The 19,523-nt window shown below is 45.2% G+C and overlaps 1 pseudogene; it reads right to left on the bottom strand.

Annotated features, from left to right (window-relative positions):
* Window positions 1-6,147: 6,147 nt before the first annotated feature.
* Window positions 6,148-18,270, bottom strand: LOC135570069 (basic helix-loop-helix transcription factor scleraxis-like; annotated as a pseudogene).
* Between the last annotated feature and the right edge of the window lie 1,253 nt (window positions 18,271-19,523).

Below are 19,523 nucleotides of genomic sequence, written 5' to 3'. Positions count from 1 at the left end.
GTCTGCGGGTTTTTGGTTTTTCCTTTCAATTAAGACCTAGACAACCAGGTGAGGGGAGTTATTTACCAGTTAGTGACCGTAATTCATCAATCAAGTAACAGGGAGGAGCGAAAACCCACAGACACTCGGCCCTCCGACCGAGTTTGGGAAACCCTGGGTTAAGGTAAGGGTTAAGGTTAGGTAAAGGTTAGCTTAAGTTGAGATATTTGTGCAAAAGTGGCGCCCTAAGATGATATCGAACTCAGCACCTTTGGCTACAAAAAGAGGGTGGTTCACACCAATCTGCCTCTTAGCAAGCGCTTAACGCTATTTGATTGTGCCACTGGTCTTGTGCAACCGAGGAGGAGCCAATCGTAGTACGTTGTTCCTCCTCCCAGGAATAGGACTGTTGTCATGTCTGATTGATCGAGCAACGTCATGTCTACTTCGGAGGAACGACTTGGAGCGTTCACGTGACCATGAAATTGCGGCCATATTTGTTGACATTTTCAGTGGTGCGTAACATCAGAGCTCAGCATGTGGGAAAGCTCGGGGTCCAGAGATAACACCAGAGTTTCTTAGTTGTAATTACGAGTTGGGGGGGTGTACGCGTGCAATGGGGGGTGTACGCATGCATTTTTCCCAGTAGGATGGACTTATTTACGAGGTCCCAACATCATGTGAACACGGCATGTTTTAGACCTAAAACAACTCTCCTAATGACTCATTCACTGTCTCGATAGCGAGTCACAGAGACTAATCTTTACTCTTAGTCACTACAAATGTCACGCCCTGGTCGAAGTATATTATGTTTGTCTTCATTTATTTGGTCAGGCCAGGGTGTGACATGGGTTATTGTGGTGCGTTTTTGTCTTGGGGTTTTGTGGGGTGTCTAGCATAGTCTATGGCTGCCTGAGGCGGTTCTCAATCAGAGTCAGGTGATTATCGTTGTCTCTGATTGGGAACCATATTTAGGCAGCCATATTCTTTGAGTATTTTGTGGGTGATTGTCCTTATTGTCCTTATGTTCCTGTCTCTGTGTTAGTTTGCACCAGTTTAGGCTGTTTCGGTTTTCACGTTACGTTTATTGTTTTTGTATTGTTCGTGTTCGTCTTCATTAAAGATGTATCGAACTAACCATGCTGCATTTTGATCCGACTCTCATTCACCCGAAGAAAACCGTAACAGAATCGCCCACCACAACAGGACCAAGCGGCGTGGTGACAGGCAGCGGCAGCAGGAGCAGCGAAAGGAGGAATGGACATGGGAAGACGTTTTGGATGGCAAGGGTTGTTACACTTGGGAGGAGATACTGGCTGGAAGAGATCGCCTCCCATGGGAACAGGTGGAGGCACTTAGGAGAGCAGAGGCAGCCGGAGATAGGAGCCGGCGATACGAGGGAACACGGTTGGCAAGGAAGCCCGAGAGTCAGCCCAAAAAAATCTTGAGGGGGAGGCTCAGGGAGAGTGTGGCAGAGTCAGGGTTCAGACCTGAGCCAACTCCCCCTGTTTATCGTGAGGAGCAGCGATCACAGGACTTCTGGACTTGGGAGGAGATATTGGACGGAAAAGGACCCTGGGCACAGCCTGGTGAATATCGATGCCCCAAAGAAGAACTGGAGGCGGGGAAGGCGGAGAGGCGCTGGTATGAAGAGGCAGCACGGCGACGCGGATGGAAGCCCGAGAGTCAGCCCCAAAAATGTATTGGGGGGGTGGCTCACAGGGAGTATGGCTACGCCAGGTAGGAGACCTACGCAAACTTCCTGTGCTTACCGGGGGGCTAAAGAGACCGGGCAGGCACCGTGTTATGCTGTGGAGCGCACGGTGTCTCCAGTGCGGGTGCATAGCCCGGTGCGGTACATACCAGCTCTTCGTATTGGCCGGGCTAGATTGGGCATCGAGCCAGGTAAGGTTGGGCAGGCTCGGTGCTCAAGAGCTCCAGTGCACCTGCACGGTCCGGTCTATCCAGTGCCACCTCCACACACCAGTCCTCCGGTGGCAGCTCCCCGCACCAGGCTTCCTGTGCATGTTCTCGGCCCAGTACCACCAGTGCCAGCACCACGCATCAGGCCTTCAGTGTGCCTCGCCTGTTCAGCGCTGCCAGAACCTTCCTCCTCTCCAGCGCTGCCGGAGTCTCCTGCCTGTCTAGCACTGTCAGAGCCTTCCTCCTCTCCTGCGCTGCCGGAGTCTCCCGCCTGTTCAGCGCTGCCGGAGCCTTTCTCCTCTCCTGCGCTGCCGGAGTCTCCCGCCTGTTCAGCGCAGCCAGAGCCTTTCTCCTCTCCTGCGCTGCCGGAGTCTCCCGCTTGTTCAGCGCTGCCGGAGCCTTTCTCCTCTCCTGCGCTGCCGAAGTCTCCCGCCTGTTCAGCGCAGCCAGAGCCTTTCTCCTCTCCTGCGCTGCCGGAGTCTCCCGCCTGTTCAGCGCAGCCAGAGCTGCCAGCCTGCATGGAGCAGCCAGAGCTGCCAGCCTGCATGGAGCAGCCAGAGCTGCCAGCCTACATGGAGCAGACAGAGCTGCCAGCCTACATGGAGCAGCCAGAGCTGCCAGCCTGCATGGAGCAGCCAGAGCTGCCAGTCTGCATGGAGCAGCCAGAGCTGCCAGTCTGCATGGAGCAGCCAGAGCTGTCAGTCTGCATGGAGCAGCCAGAGCTGTCAGTCTGCATGGAGCAGCCAGAGCTGCCAGTCTGCATGGAGCTGCCAGTCTGTAAGGAGCTGCCAGTCTACATGGAGCAGCCAGAGCTGCCAGTCTGCATGGAGCAGCCAGAGCTGTCAGTCTGCATGGAGCAGCCAGAGCTGTCAGTCTGCATGGAACAGCCAGAGCTGCCAGTCTGCATGGAGCTGCCAGTCTGTAAGGAGCTGCCAGTCTGCAAGGAGCTGCCAGTCTGCAAGGAGCTGCCAGTCTGCACGGAGCCGCCAGAGCTGCCAGTCTGTAAGAAGCCGCCAGAGCTGTCAGTCAGCGTGGAGCAGCCAGAGCCGCCAGTCAGCATGGAGCAGCCAGATCCGCCAGTCAGCCAGACTCTTCCAGATACGTCCAGAGCCTTTCTCCTCTCCTGCGCTGCCGGAGTCTCCCGCCTGTTCAGCGCAGCCAGAGCTGCCAGCCTGCATGGAGCAGCCAGAGCTGCCAGCCTGCATGGAGCAGCCAGAGCTGCCAGCCTACATGGAGCAGACAGAGCTGCCAGCCTACATGGAGCAGCCAGAGCTGCCAGCCTGCATGGAGCAGCCAGAGCTGCCAGTCTGCATGGAGCAGCCAGAGCTGCCAGTCTGCATGGAGCAGCCAGAGCTGTCAGTCTGCATGGAGCAGCCAGAGCTGTCAGTCTGCATGGAACAGCCAGAGCTGCCAGTCTGCATGGAGCTGCCAGTCTGTAAGGAGCTGCCAGTCTGCAAGGAGCTGCCAGTCTGCAAGGAGCTGCCAGTCTGCACGGAGCCGCTAGAGCTGCCAGTCTGTAAGAAGCCGCCAGAGCTGTCAGTCAGCGTGGAGCAGCCAGAGCCGCCAGTCAGCATGGAGCAGCCAGATCCGCCAGTCAGCCAGACTCTTCCAGATACGTCAGTCTGCCAGGATCCGCCAGTCAGCCAGACTCTTCCAGATCTGCCAGTCAGCCAGACTCTTCCAGATCTGCCAGTCAACCAGACTCTTCCAGATCTGCCAGTCAACCAGACTCTTCCAGATCCGCCAGTCAACCAGACTCTTCCAGATACGCCAGCCAGCCAGGATCTGCCGGATCCAACTACCTGCCTGAGCTTCCTCTCAGTGCTGAGCTTCCTCTCAGTGCTGAGCTTCCTCTCAGTGCTGGGCTTCCCCTCAGTGCTGGGCTTCCCCTCAGTGCCGAGCTTCCCCTCAGTGCCGAGCTTCCCCTCAGTGCCGAGCTTCCCCTCAGTCCCGAGCTACCCCTCAGTCCCGAGCTGCCCCTCAGTCCCGAGCTGCCCCTCAGTCCAGTGGGGTTCTGGGTGAGGACTACTAGGCCATGGTCTGCGGCGAGGGTGGACTATCCTAGGACGCGAGGGGGAGGAACTAAGACATTGATAGAGTGGGGTCCACGTCCCGCGCCGGAGCCGCCACCATGGACAGACGCCCACCCGGATCCTCCCTATTGTTTTGATGTGCGTCCATATGTGTTGTTTTAAAGTCTTCAACTTATTCTACAATGTAGAAAATAGGGGGAAAAAACTTGAATGAGTAGGTGTGTCCAAACTTATGACTGGTACTGTATATAAAGTGTAATATTGGGATGCAAACTCAAAATGTAAGACATTATAATTGTGTATCTGACATGGTACAGGTGTATTATTCTTTAAGCCCATAACCATGTGTGTGAGGTGTAAACTTTGTTGCAAAGTAGAATTTCTTAAGACAACCAAGAATCACTCTGTGTGGCCCTTGTTTGTATTATTATGAGTAAGTACATCAATGCTCCCATTTGTCCATGTTTCTTGGAGATCCTTTGAATGGTAATGTTTTGTGATACTATCAACTCATTCTGTGGTATAAGCACATTCATAGTTCTATAACACCTAATGTCACTTTACTTAAGGTGTCTATGCACCCTCTATAAGGGCATATGACATGGTTATGATGCCCATCTTTCCATTCACTGTGACAGAGAGGTTTTAAATGAGATAACACCCTGCTATAACATCTGGTATGTAGACTCTTATGTAGTATGTAATAATATATGACATAAGTTGTCAGGCAGACTGTATAGTAGCAGTTGTAATTAATAGTTGACATTAGAGCGTACGTCAACAGTATGTTCAGTCATTTTTAACACCCATTATAACCGGTGTTATAACATCTCATGCTATTTAAAACTACTTTTGACAGCTCATGACAAATGTTATAATGTGTTATATGGCTGTTATAAAAGGCTTTATGAATGCATGCATAAGGACACCTACAGTAAAGTGTTACCAATAATACTTATTTGGTGTAGGAATTGTACATCTGTGTCCCGGAGTGATTATTGATCTGAGCAAGCAGCTGATAGTCCTGATCAACTATTAACACTGTCTGTCACTCCAGCAGCATCACTGCTGGTCCTAATAACCTATTAACACTGTCTCCAGCAGTCACTAACCCCAGCAGCATCACCAGTGGTCCTAATAACCCATTAACACTGTCTGTCACTCCAGCAGCATCACCGATGGTCCTAATAACCCATTAACACTGTCTGTCACTCCAGCAGCATCACCGGCGGTCCTAATAACCCATTAACACTGTCTGTCACTCCAGCAGCATCACCGGTGGTCCTAATAACCCATTAACACTGTCTGTCACTCCAGCAGCATCACCGGTGGTCCTAATAACCCATTAACACTGTCTGTCACTCCAGCAGCATCACCGGTGGTCCTAATAACCCATTAACACTGTCTGTCACCCCAGCAGCATCACTGCTGGTCCTAATAACCCATTAACACTGTCTGTCACTCCAGCAGCATCACCGGTGGTCCTAATAACTCATTAACACTGTATGTCACTCCAGCAGCATCACCGGTGGTCCTAATAACCCATTAACACTGTCTGTCACTCCAGCAGCATCACCGGTGGTCCTAATAACCCATCAACACTGTCTGTCACTCCAGCAGCATCACCGGTGGTCCTAATAACCCATCAACACTGTCTGTCACTCCAGCAGCATCACCGGTGGTCCTAATAACCCATCAACACTGTCTGTCACTCCAGCAGCATCACCGGTGGTCCTAATAACCCATCAACACTGTCTGTCACTCCAGCAGCATCACCGGTGGTCCTAATAACCCATTAACACTGTTTGTCACCGGTGGTCTAGTCTAGTCTAGTCTAGTTAGGTTCTTTCCACTAGTCCAGGGGCAGACAGATGATGACCGTTTGTTGTTTTTGGATGATAGATTAAGTAAAGAGAAGGGAAAGATGTGGGTTATATGGTCTGATTAAACTGTCCACAGGTCACTGGGTTTCCATTGGGCAGAGAGAGTATCATCAACCCAAACCAGATGTCCTTATGGACTGTGTTTTCTTAGCTGATGTCACTGGTGATGATCTGAGAGGTTTGGTGTTCTATGAAGCTGCTCCACACAAGCAGTTCAGACAATCTAGCCACCTAGCTACTATGGCAACATAATAGATATTTGACTTCAAAGATTTGCACTAACTGTGATCCGAAGACCACATGATATAACACGAAAAGGAGCATTAGCATAAAACATATTTTTATATGTACAAACAATACAAAAACACATAAACAATACACAACATTGGCCCAGATTTCCAAATGTTCAACTATTTATGAAAAGATCTTGATGATTTTTCAGGAGGTGGACCGAAATCTGTCAGAGCTCTCAAACCACTGTATGTGTGTGTAAGTCTTTGGAGGGGTCGGACAAAAAGGACAAGACAAGGAGCAGTTGGACATCCATGGATATGGCACAATGAAGTGGACCTCTTCTTCTTCTTCAAACAGGGGTCACGGATGGCGGATAGAAAAGGAAGCAGCAAAGATGCAGGACAGAGGACAATCTGAGTGAACCCTGCACACATTGTAAAGCCATCAGAACAGAGCCTGTGAGTCAGTAGCGCTCCTGGGAAAAAGAAGGAAGAACGCAGGAGAAGAGGAAGAGAGACGGAGGTAGCACATGGAATTCCAAAGGTAAACGAGAGGACAGTCAGGGGACGGGACAGGCAGACTTCCAGAGCTCTACCTGCAGATGTAATCTAGGATCTGTTCCTCTGCTCTGCCAGTCACCATCACCACTGTCTGAGGCTGAGGGCTGTGCTTGTGCTTCTGAAAAGCACTCTGTAACAACTGTTGATGTAAAAAAGAGAAGAGCTTTAGAAATCCATCTGATTGGTAATTGATGAAAGGGTGGGGGATGTCGGGGTCTGCATGGTACTGAACTACTGCTGATTCTTCCTAAAGGGTTGCCTTTCTCCCATGATTCAGCCAGTACACTTCAGATCCATCAGCGTGATAGCACAATATGTTTAACATCAATAACATGAACATCCAGGACGTATTGATGAGAGTGAAGGGCATACAGTCCAGGGAGGGTTCTAGAGTTGTGTTATGTCATATTTGGGTGCTCTGAAGTCCGTGGAAGTTTCAGTAACGAGTCATTTGTGTTTCCAGAGCCCAAGTAGTGCACAATATAGGGAATATAGTGCCATTTGGGCTGCAGCCGTTGAAATAGCTGTCCTCCTCTGCCTGTTCATTATAATACTGAGTAGTTTAAGGATAGATATGAACTAAATGGTCATGAGTCTATATATCATCCCATGTTTCATGGACTTTTTGCTGCCACATCCTCCCTTAACACAGATATCAAATCCTCCATGGTCTTAAATACACCATTGTGCTTTCAATATATATATATATATATATATATACATGATACAAATATTGTATTCTTATTAAGTACACAACTGTAATTACAACTTTCATTTGAAGAATAGGCAAAGTAAACTGATCCTTCACAATAGTGTTGGATATTTATCCTCTGGATGTTTCTGTCCTTCAGGCGTTATCTTCTTACAGTTGTTTTTCTGTCTCTGTCTTTGTTCTGAAAGAGAGAAAACATCATCAGACCTCCTGGTTTTCACCCACTGAAGATGACTCCCTATCCCCTTAATAGTGCACTATTTTTGACTATGTCCCATAGGACTCTGGTCAAAAGTAGTGCACTATATAGGGAATAGGGTGCCGTTTGGGACGCACCCTTAGATTAGATGCATGAACTGATGTAGCCCAGCTCTCCATTTCACCTTATTTTTCAGTCTGCAGTCACAATGACATCATTGTAATCTAGGCCAACAGAGTAAAAAATAAAGGGTTTGAATCAGAATGGGATGTTTAGCATTTGTCTGTTCTATCAAAACAGAGCACCCTTGATTTTCTCCTGTGGTTATTTCCTTGGGTTCCAGGTTGTCTGGCCAGGAAGCCAGCCCAGGGAACAGCAAGCAGAGCCTCATATTTTCCCTTCTCACCTCTCTGTGTTTTGTGACACACCTGGCTTGCATTACGTCCATTCGCTTTGGTGAGGAGGTTGTAAGTTATAGGAATGGCATTGTTTCTTGAGTCAGAGCTAGGCCGTACCGTATGTGAGCTAAGCGGGGGAGCGGGAGCGGGAGCTGGAGCTGGAGCTCCTAATCAATGCTCCTGGAGTCAAATGGAGTCTAATCAGATTTCAAAACAAGCTCTGGTCAGTTTTCTTACTGAAGCTTTTGGGGAAATCTTATGGCTACTGACAGAATGTTAATACACTGAACAAAAATATAAACGCAACATGCAACAATTTCAAAGACTACAGTTCAAATAAGGAAATTTGTCAATTGAAATAAATTCATGAGGAGATAATCTAGGGATTTCACATGACTGGGAATACAGATATGCATCTGTTCATCACAGATACCGTTTAAAAAAAGGTTGGGGTGTGGATCAGAAAACCAGTCAGTATCTGGTGTGACCACCATTTGCCTCATGCAGCGTGACACAACTCCTTTGCATAGAGTTAATCAAGCTCTATTCAATTTAATTTGTCTTTATAACGATCCTGTTGCTGATAATCTAATTACATTAATATGACAATTAATTTAAATGCGCTCATTTATTTAATGTGCCCTTTAGGACTGACTCCTGTTTCGTGTTGGATTAGTCTTTAACTACTTCCATATGTCTGTCCATGATAAAATACCCAGTGAAGATCATTTGAATACAATACAAGGCATGAGGTGGAATACAGTCACAGGAGCAGCAGCACTGCACAGCACTCAACTCTATGCTGCGTCACAAATGGAACCCTATTCACTTTATAGTGCGCGGACTCATAGGGCTCTGGTCAGAAGTAGTGCACTATGGGAAAAGGGTGCCATTTAGAGTACATACTATTAGTACTGCTCACAGCAGAGCCCTATGAGTCCACGCAGGGGCGGAAGGGTAGCCTAGTGGTTAGAGCATTGGACTAGTAACCGAAAGGTTGCAAGTTCAAATCCCCGAGCTGACAAGGTACAAAATCTGTCGTTCTGCCCCTGAACAGGCAGTTAACCCACTGTTCCTAGGCTGTCATTGAAAATAAGAATTTGTTCTTAACTGACTTGCCTAGTAAAATAAAGGTAAAAAAAGAGGGAACGCAATAGTCAACAACAAGCTTCCTCTGAACACAAAACATTTTTTTCGATTGGTAACACTTTATCATAACTTTCATGAATAAGCATGATTATTAAACAATTTAATCAACTATTTATAAATAAGTATTTCAATATTGGTAAAAATGTACAAGTATTTATAATGGCTTACTCATAAACGTTTTTATGAAGTGTCACCAGCGCTTCTGAGTTTGCATTTGGTTTAATACTCAATATCCAGTATCCATTTAACTAAAGGTACTGGGCTGGACCAATGTTGCTGTAATGTTTGGACCCTAAGGGGAAGCCTGGTTTGTAATGGGAGTGTTCACTGCCAAGCATCATCACTAGATCCCATGAAGCCAAGATCCCAGGCATTCTAACCTTGATATGGAGACTATAGATTTACTGGGTTTTTCCACTTTATAATTCTATAAATCTAGAGCTAGAATATACAGTATTCATAAATGCTGGCCATGCTCTGTCTAAATGGAATAGAGAGTATAGTATGAAGTTTGATAAAGTACACTTGATAGGCATGATATGGTTGAGGCATGTATTCTCCTACACAGTAAGTCATAGCTATAGCTTAAGCATGTATGACTTTATTTTCATACATTTTATGCCTCAGTTGAGGGTAACAACACTTGTGAAAACCTTGAAGAGACAATGATGTTTTACTTTATACAGTGTTCTCTCTCTACAGTCTACAATAGCTCATTAGCCCACTCTGCAGGTCTTGAAATGTGTTGAAAAGACAAAACTGCACTCGTATTATATACTGAATAGTTCACATATGCTTCATTTAATTATATTCTTCTTCTTTAGAAACAAAGAAACGAGTGGCTGCTGAAGGGTGTTTTTCTGGGAGTAATGAGCACTGGGTCTGTGTCCCAAATGGCACCCTATTCCCTACATAGTGCACTACTTTTGACCAGAGCCCTATGAGTCCTGGTACAAAGTAAAGCACTTTAAAGGAAATGGGGTGCCATTTGGGACAGCCTTAATGGGAGAAAGAAGTGAGAGCTGTTATGGAGACCAGTTTTACTTTAAGCATCACATCAAAGAGCTAAAAGAGCTAGCTCAATCTGGTTCAAATACCAGCAGCAGAATGAATACAGGGTTCAGCACTGGATCAATCATTTAAAGGGCAATTATCTCATTAGCTGGTTTATTCTGTAGGATTCTAACAATGTCCAATTACTTCCAGGATACATTTATTCTGGATTCATTATTGGGATATATGGTCAGAATCTGTTTTCATATGTCTATGTTTCCAAAAGTCCAAATCCAATGACCAATTATACTGTTGTAAAACTTTTATAGTCGCTGAACTTTGAATTAAAACCATTCACAGCATTATAAATCTGAACTATTTCTTCATGAATTGTATAAATATGATTCCTTCCTGATAGTGAAGAGTATTTTCACATTGTCATCCTCTTTCTGATGTTTAGCTGCCTTAGTCAAACATTGTATATTCATTCTATGTTGCAAATCTAAGGCATACATTCTATACATGCATACATTCTATACATGCATACATTCTATACATTCATACATTCTATACATGCCTACATTCTATACATGCATACATTCTATACATTCATACATTCTATACATGCATACATATACATTCATACATTCTATACATGCATACATTCTATACATGCATACATTCTATACATTCATACATTCTATACATGCATACATTCTATACATGCCTACATTCTATACATGCATACATTCTATACATGCATACATTCTATACATGCATACATTCTATACATGCATACATTCTATACATGCATACATTCTATACATTCATACATTCTATACATGCATACATTCTATACATGCATACATTCTATACATTCATACATTCTATACATGCATACATACATTCTATACATTCTATACATGCATATCTTCTATACATGCATACATACATTCTATACATTCATACATTCTATACATGCATACATTCTATACATGCATACATTCTATACATTCATACATTCTATACATGCCTACATTCTATACATGCATACATTCTATACATGCATACATTCTATACATGCATACATTCTATACATGCATACATTCTATACATGCATACATTCTATACATTCATACATTCTATACATGCATACATTCTATACATTCATACATTCTATACATTCATACATTCTATACATGCATACATACATTCTATACATTCTATACATGCATATCTTCTATACATGCATACATACATTCTATACATTCATACATTCTATACATGCATACATTCTATACATGCATACATTCTATACATTCATACATTCTATACATGCCTACATTCTATACATGCATACATTCTATACATGCATACATTCTATACATGCATACATTCTATACATGCATACATTCTATACATTCATACATTCTATACATGCATACATTCTATACATTCATACATTCTATACATTCATACATTCTATACATGCATACATACATTCTATACATTCTATACATGCACTATCTTCTGGCACATGCATATATACATTCTATACATTCATACATTCTATACATGCATACATTCTATACATGCATACATACATTCTATACATTCATACATTCTATACATGCATACATACATTCTATACATTCTATACATGCATATCTTCTATACATGCATACATACATTCTATACATTCATACATTCTATACATGCATACATTCTATACATGCATACATACATTCTATACATTCTATACATGCATATCTTCTATACATGCATACATACATTCTATACATTCATACATTCTATACATGCATACATTCATACATTCATACATTCTATACATTCCATACATTCTATACATGCATACATTCTATACATTCTATACATGTTCCCTATACATTCTACTACTGTTCTATACATTCTATACATGCATACATTCTATACATTCATACATTCTATATAATGCATACATACATTCTATACATTCATACATTCTATACATTCTATACATTCTATGGACATGCATACATTCATACATTCTATACATTGGATACATTCTATACATGCATACATTCTATACATTCATACATTCTATACATTCCATGCATTACTGTTGACCAGAGCACTATGGACTCTGGCACCCTGCTCTCTATATAATGCACTACTGTTGACCAGAGCACTATGGACTCTGGCACCCTGTTCCCTATATAATGCACTACTGTTGACCAGAGCACTATGGACTCTGGCATCCTGTTCCCTATATAATGCACTACTGTTGACCAGAGCACTATGGACTCTGGCATCCTGTTCCCTATATAATGCACTACTGTTGACAAGAGCACTATGGACTCTGGCACCCTGTTCCCTATATAATGCACTACTGTTGACCAGAGCACTATGGACTCTGGCACCCTGTTCCCTATATAATGCACTACTGTTGACCAGAGCACTATGGACTCTGGCATCCTGTTCCCTATATAATGCACTACTGTTGACCAGAGCACTATGGACTCTGGCACCCTGTTCCCTATATAATGCACTACTGTTGACCAGAGCACTATGGACTCTGGCACCCTGTTCCCTATATAATGCACTACTGTTGACAAGAGCACTGTGGACTCTGGCACCCTGTTCCCTATATAATGCACTACTGTTGACCAGAGCACTATGGACTCTGGCACCCTGTTCCCTATATAATGCACTACTGTTGACCAGAGCACTATGGACTCTGGCACCCTGTTCCCTATATAATGCACTACTGTTGACCAGAGCACTATGGACTCTGGCACCCTGTTCCCTATATAATGCACTACTGTTGACCAGAGCACTATGGACTCTGGCACCCTGTTCCCTATATAATGCACTACTGTTGACCAGAGCACTATGGACTCTGGCATCCTGTTCACTATATAATGCACTACTGTTGACCAGAGCACTATGGACTCTGGCACCCTGTTCCCTATATAATGCACTACTGTTGACAAGAGCACTATGGACTCTGGCACCCTGTTCCCTATATAATGCACTACTGTTGACCAGAGCACTATGGACTCTGGCACCCTGTTCCCTATATAATGCACTACTGTTGACCAGAGCACTATGGACTCTGGCATCCTGTTCTCTATATAATGCACTACTGTTGACCAGAGCACTATGGACTCTGGCACCCTGTTCCCTATATAATGCACTACTGTTGACCAGAGCACTATGGACTCTGGCATCCTGTTCACTATATAATGCACTACTGTTGACCAGAGCACTATGGACTCTGGCACCCTGTTCCCTATATAATGCACTACTGTTGACCAGAGCACTATGGACTCTGGCACCCTGTTCCCTATATAATGCACTACTGTTGACCAGAGCACTATGGACTCTGGCACCCTGTTCCCTATATAATGCACTACTGTTGACCAGAGCACTATGGACTCTGGCACCCTGTTCCCTATATAATGCACTACTGTTGACCAGAGCACTATGGACTCTGGCATCCTGTTCACTATATAATGCACTACTGTTGACCAGAGCACTATGGACTCTGGCACCCTGTTCCCTATATAATGCACTACTGTTGACAGAGCACTATGGACTCTGGCACCCTGTTCCCTATATAATGCACTACTGTTGACAAGAGCACTATGGACTCTGGCACCCTGTTCCCTATATAATGCACTACTGTTGACCAGAGAACTAGGGACTATGGCACCCTGTTCCCTATATAATGCACTACTGTTGACCAGAGCACTATGGACTCTGGCACCCTGTTCCCTATATAATGCACTACTGTCGACCAGAGCACTATGGACTCTGGCATCCTGTTCACTATATAATGCACTACTGTTGACCAGAGCACTATGGACTCTGGCACCCTGTTCCCTATATAATGCACTACTGTTGACAAGAGCACTATGGACTCTGGCACCCTGTTCCCTATATAATGCACTACTGTTGACCAGAGCACTATGGACTCTGGCACCCTGTTCCCTATATAATGCACTACTGTTGACCAGAGCACTATGGACTCTGGCACCCTGTTCCCTATATAATGCACTACTGTTGACAAGAGCACTATGGACTCTGGCACCCTGTTCCCTATATAATGCACTACTGTCGACCAGAGCACTATGGACTCTGGCATCCTGTTCACTATATAATGCACTACTGTTGACCAGAGCACTATGGACTCTGGCACCCTGTTCCCTATATAATGCACTACTGTTGACAAGAGCACTGTGGACTCTGGCACCCTGTTCCCTATATAATGCACTACTGTTGACCAGAGCACTATGGACTCTGGCACCCTGTTCCCTATATAATGCACTACTGTTGACCAGAGCACTATGGACTCTGGCACCCTGTTCCCTATATAATGCACTACTGTTGACAAGAGCACTATGGACTCTGGCATCCTGTTCCCTATATAATGCACTACTGTTGACCAGAGCACTATGGACTCTGGCACCCTGTTCCCTAAATAATGCACTACTGTTGACCAGAGCACTATGGACTCTGGCACCCTGTTCCCTAAATAATGCACTACTGTTGACAAGAGCACTATGGACTCTGGCATCCTGTTCCCTATATAATGCACTACTGTTGACCAGAGCACTATGGACTCTGGCATCCTGTTCAATATATAATGCACTACTGTTGACCAGAGCACTATGGACTCTGGCACCCTGTTCCCTATATAATGCACTAATGTTGACAAGAGCACTGTGGACTCTGGCACCCTGTTCCCTATATAATGCACTACTGTTGACCAGAGCACTATGGACTCTGGCACCCTGTTCCCTATATAAGGCACTACTGTTGACCAGAGCACTATGGACTCTGGCACCCTGTTCCCTATATAATGCAACTACTGTTGACCAGAGCACTATGGACTCTGGCATCCTGTTCCCTATATAATGCACTACTGTTGACCAGAGCACTATGGACTCTGGCATCCTGTTCCCTATATAATGCACTACTGTTGACCAGAGAACTAGGGACTATGGCACCCTGTTCCCTATATAAGGCACTACTGTTGACCATAGGCTTTCATGTAAAGTACTTAAGTACAAATACTTTAAAGTGCTACTTAACAAATTTTGGGAGTTTCTGTACTTTTACTCCACTACATTCCTAAAGAAAATAATGTACTTTTTACTCCGTACATTTTACCTGACACCCAAAAGTACTCCTTACATTTTGAATGCTTAGCAGGACAGGAACATGGTCTAATTCATGCAATTATAAAGAGAACATCCATGGTCATCCCCTACTACCTCTGATCTGGCAGACTCACTAAACACAAATGCATCTTTTGTAAATGATGTCTGAGTGTTGGAGTGTGCCCCTGTCTATAGGTAAATGATGTCTGAGTGTTGGAGTGTGCCCCTGGCTATAGGTAAATGATGTCTGAGTGTTGGAGTGTGTGGACCCTGGCTATAGGTAAATGATGTCTGAGTGTTGGAGTGTGCCCTGGCTATAGGTAAATGATGTCTGAGTGTTGGAGTGGTGCCCCTGACTATAGGTAAATGATGTCTGAGTGTTGGAGTGGTGCCCCTGGCTATAGGTAAATGATGTCTGAGTGTTGGAGTGTGCCCCTGGCTATAGGTAAATGATGTCTGAGTGTTGGAGTGTGCCCCTGGCTATAGGTAGATGATGTCTGAGTGTTGGAGTGTACCCCTGGCTATCCATACATTTTAAAAACAAGAAAATTGTGCCATCTGTTGTGCTTAAAAGAAGACATTTGAAACAATTTCTACTTCTACATTTACTTCTGATACTTAAGTATATTTAGAACCAAATACTTTTAGACTTTTACTCAGGTGGTATTTTACTGGGTGACTTTCTATTAAGGTATCTATACCGTTACTCAAGTATCACAATTGGGTACGTTTTTCACCACTGGGAATAGGGTTCCACTTGAGACAGGGACTCAGAGTTGTAACGGCAAGGTGGTTAAGAGCAGAAGGAATGAGGAGGAGAACAGCCTCAGATTAAGGCATGGTGCACATCTCCATCATTCACCCAGCACTGAGATTCACATGTCTCCAGCAGTCCTCAAGACTATTTAAATACTATCTCCAGATGGGACTATTTTGGCTGACTGTATGCTTGTAGTAGTTATTTTGTCCAGGGTATTTGTGACTTGTCTGACAACTCATTCACATTGCTCCGGCCAAACACCAGGCTCACTATCATTTCTTCTCCAAGATGAACTATATATGCAGTGATCGACAGAGTAGAGTAACTAAATTCAGGATGAGTCGTCAGGCAAATTTGTGAGTACTGCATGGATGAATTCTTACAGGTTAGCTCATTTATACTTTGATGATACACGCATTCTCTACCGCTCACTTTCCACCTGGAGTAAGGATCTGGACTCTGGCACCTGTTCCAGTTCACAAGGTTCAAACCAACGGCTTAGTCCTCACTGTTTTCTCTTGACGTCAACAATCAGTCCTCATCTAGGACACTCATCCTGGGGCTGATGCAGGTCCTAGAGCATGGTGCTTGTAATGTCAGGACCGTGGGTTTGAGTCCTGCTGGACCACCCATAACAACATGTATGTACGCACTACTGTAAGTCACTTTGGGGACAAAGCGCCTGCTAAATGGAATATATTATGCAGGTCTAATGTAATGAGAGTTGAGGTTGTACTTCAGTGTTTCTGCTCTGACTGATCCCATCGACTCCACCAGTGGTAGGGAACAGAGGTGTAGATTTCACACTGCAGGGAGGCTGCCACATGTCAACCATTCCTACATAAATGAGCTTAGATGTGCAACGGTCAGGTTAGGATGAAATTGGCTCCTTATTAATAACTACAGTATTATAGTATTACACTGATTTGAATGAAAAGGCAGCATTGAAGAGGGTGAATATATCCAAGTGTTTCCCTAACTCTTTTTTCCATAACCTACCTAATATTCTTATGATCAAACTAATGATAGTTTGGTGACAGTTTGAACTAATATGGACTATCCAAATAACGACTGGGGCTAAAACCCAGCCTTTAGTCATGAGGAGTTCGGCCACAAGACGCAGCCCACAGTGAAATTCTCATTTTCTCAATGACAGATTGACCTGAAATAAGAACCCAGAACTAGCTCTAAAATAGTTTGTTTGGAAGTTGAAAGGCCACTTAAAGGGACTCCATGAACGGCCTAGTTTAGTTATTTGTCTCTGGAGGATTTCAACCAATAAGACCCTTGACATCCACACCATACCACTCTCCTGTCAGTCATACAGTAGCTCTGCCCCTCCAGTGGCACTCACCATTTTCCTCTGCTTGCTGAGGCAGAAAGTACAGATGTGTTTGGGCTGGTTCTCTGAGCCCGGCCGGGCGAGGGGCTGAGACTGTTGAGGGTGTGGTGGTGGAATGGGGTGTGGAGGTGTGGCACGGCTGCCCATCCCCACACGCCCGCCCACCAGCAGCACATTACCCAGGTGGGAGATGTAGCTGGACGCCAGCCGCAGAGTCTCGATCTTGGACAGCTTCCTGTCGGCTGGCTCGGTGGGGATGAGGGTCCTCAGGGCAGTGAAGGCCGTGTTCACGCTGTTGGTGCGGTCCTTTCTCGAGCGTTTGCCACGTTCCTCTGCCGCACCTCCACCACCGGGGCCCCTGCCACCATCGGGGACCCCGCCAGCCTCCCGGCAACTCCGCAGAACTTCCTCTTCCTGCTTCCCACCTTGATCTGAAACCCGTTGGAGCCGCCGTTGAGACGGAAGGAGGACTTCTGGGAGTCGGAGCCCGAGCTCACTATGGACCGCCTGTTCTCCTCCTCGTCCTCTGACATCATGCTGATGTCGGAGAAGAGGAAGCGGCTTGGGGGAGCCGTACGCACCATCGTAAAAGACATCAGTCCAGATCTACAAGACAGGTGGGAGACTCCTCTCTCATATAGAGACCTGTAGAAAGACCAGATCCCCCAGTACTGTAGATCCTCTACTTAATCCTTGGACAAAAGAGATCAAGACACTCAGATTAAATCACTATTTGATATCTCTCGCTCTTTCTCTGCTTCTCTCACCTCTCTCTCTCTCTCTCTCTCTTCCTCTCTCTTTCTCTGTCTCACTCTCTCACCTATCTCTCTCTCTCTCTCTCTCTCTCTCTCTCTTTCTCTGTCTGTCTGTCTCTCTCTCTCTCTCTCAAGGTGGACCCCTCCTTCACTCCTGGCTGGCTATATTGTGAGCGTCTGTTTCCTCTGAGTTCCCCTCAGTGTGCTGTTAGCCTCCTCTGCCTCTGCACAGATACACGTGTGATTTCTGTCTGAGTGTCTCCGTATGGCTGTCCTTTATAGGCGGTGGGAGGGCCTGCTGCTCCGCTCTACTCTACTCCCCCTCTGCTCTATGTAGGCGATGGGAGGGCCTGCTGCTCTGCTCTACTCCCCCTCTGAGTGTTGCTATCCACTACATTTTTAAAAACAAGAGTGTGCCATCTGCTCTATAGAAATCTCAGAGATAGAGTTAGACTCTCTGAGTGTCTGGGCTGGACTGGGGTTGGACTGGGGCTGGGGTTGGACTGGGGTTGGACTGGGGCTGGGGTTGGACTGGGGCTGGGGTTGGACTGGGGCTGGGAAGATGAAAAGAAAGGTGGTCTGTATGATGATGAAAACAAATACATGTGATAGACAGTCACTGAACGCTGGATGGTAAGGTCCACTACTTTATGCTTTCTCTCTCTCTCTCTCTCTCTCTCTCTCTCTCTCTCCTCTCCTCTCCTCTCTCTCCTCTCCTCTCCTCTCCTCTCCTCTCCTCTCCTTCTCCACTTCACCATCTACACAGAAGCCTATTGATTTCATGTCAACTGTTTCACACCTCTCGTTCTCAAATAGCACAACAGCACAGTTCTGACTATTGTCTTCATCTCAGTGTTCTACGGTATGAGAAAGCACTGCCTTGGCTGATTTGACTAGCGTGGCACTAACGTGAGGTTAGGGCAAGACGGCTGTTGAAAGGTAATATCACAAATGTATAATTTGTCAAGTTACACAATGTTTCAGTCAACCTTCATCTTTCTTATTTATTCATAATATTTATTCTGTGAAATTGACAGCGGAAAAGTAGCCAACAGTCAGCGCCATGGTTGATTAACAGGAAGTGCTAGAGGCAATAAAGTTGGGAGGAGGAAGTGGACGGACTGGAGAATACTGCAGCCAGGTGGACCTGACAGAAGGCCTATGCTACTATTACATAGACATGCAGTAGCAGGATTTCCCCTCCACTTGACATATCTCACAGGACCATATCTCACAGGACCAGCTCAACACAGTATTACTTTCACCATCCTAATCAACTGCTTCAGGGGAGAAAACATTTTCTTCCTGAACAATAATCAGATATACTGCAAAATGGTCCTAGATGCCAAGAAAATGTCGTCAACATAGGAAATAATATACTGCTTTCCATGGCAACATTTCCACATTGCAAAATATGGCCACATTTCAATTGCAAAAT

This window comes from Oncorhynchus nerka, unplaced genomic scaffold (assembly GCF_034236695.1).
Source record: "Oncorhynchus nerka isolate Pitt River unplaced genomic scaffold, Oner_Uvic_2.0 unplaced_scaffold_1138, whole genome shotgun sequence".
Classification (NCBI taxonomy): Eukaryota; Metazoa; Chordata; class Actinopteri; order Salmoniformes; family Salmonidae; genus Oncorhynchus; species Oncorhynchus nerka.
Note: the sequence above shows the minus strand (reverse complement) of the source record. Positions and strands in the feature narration are given on the sequence as shown.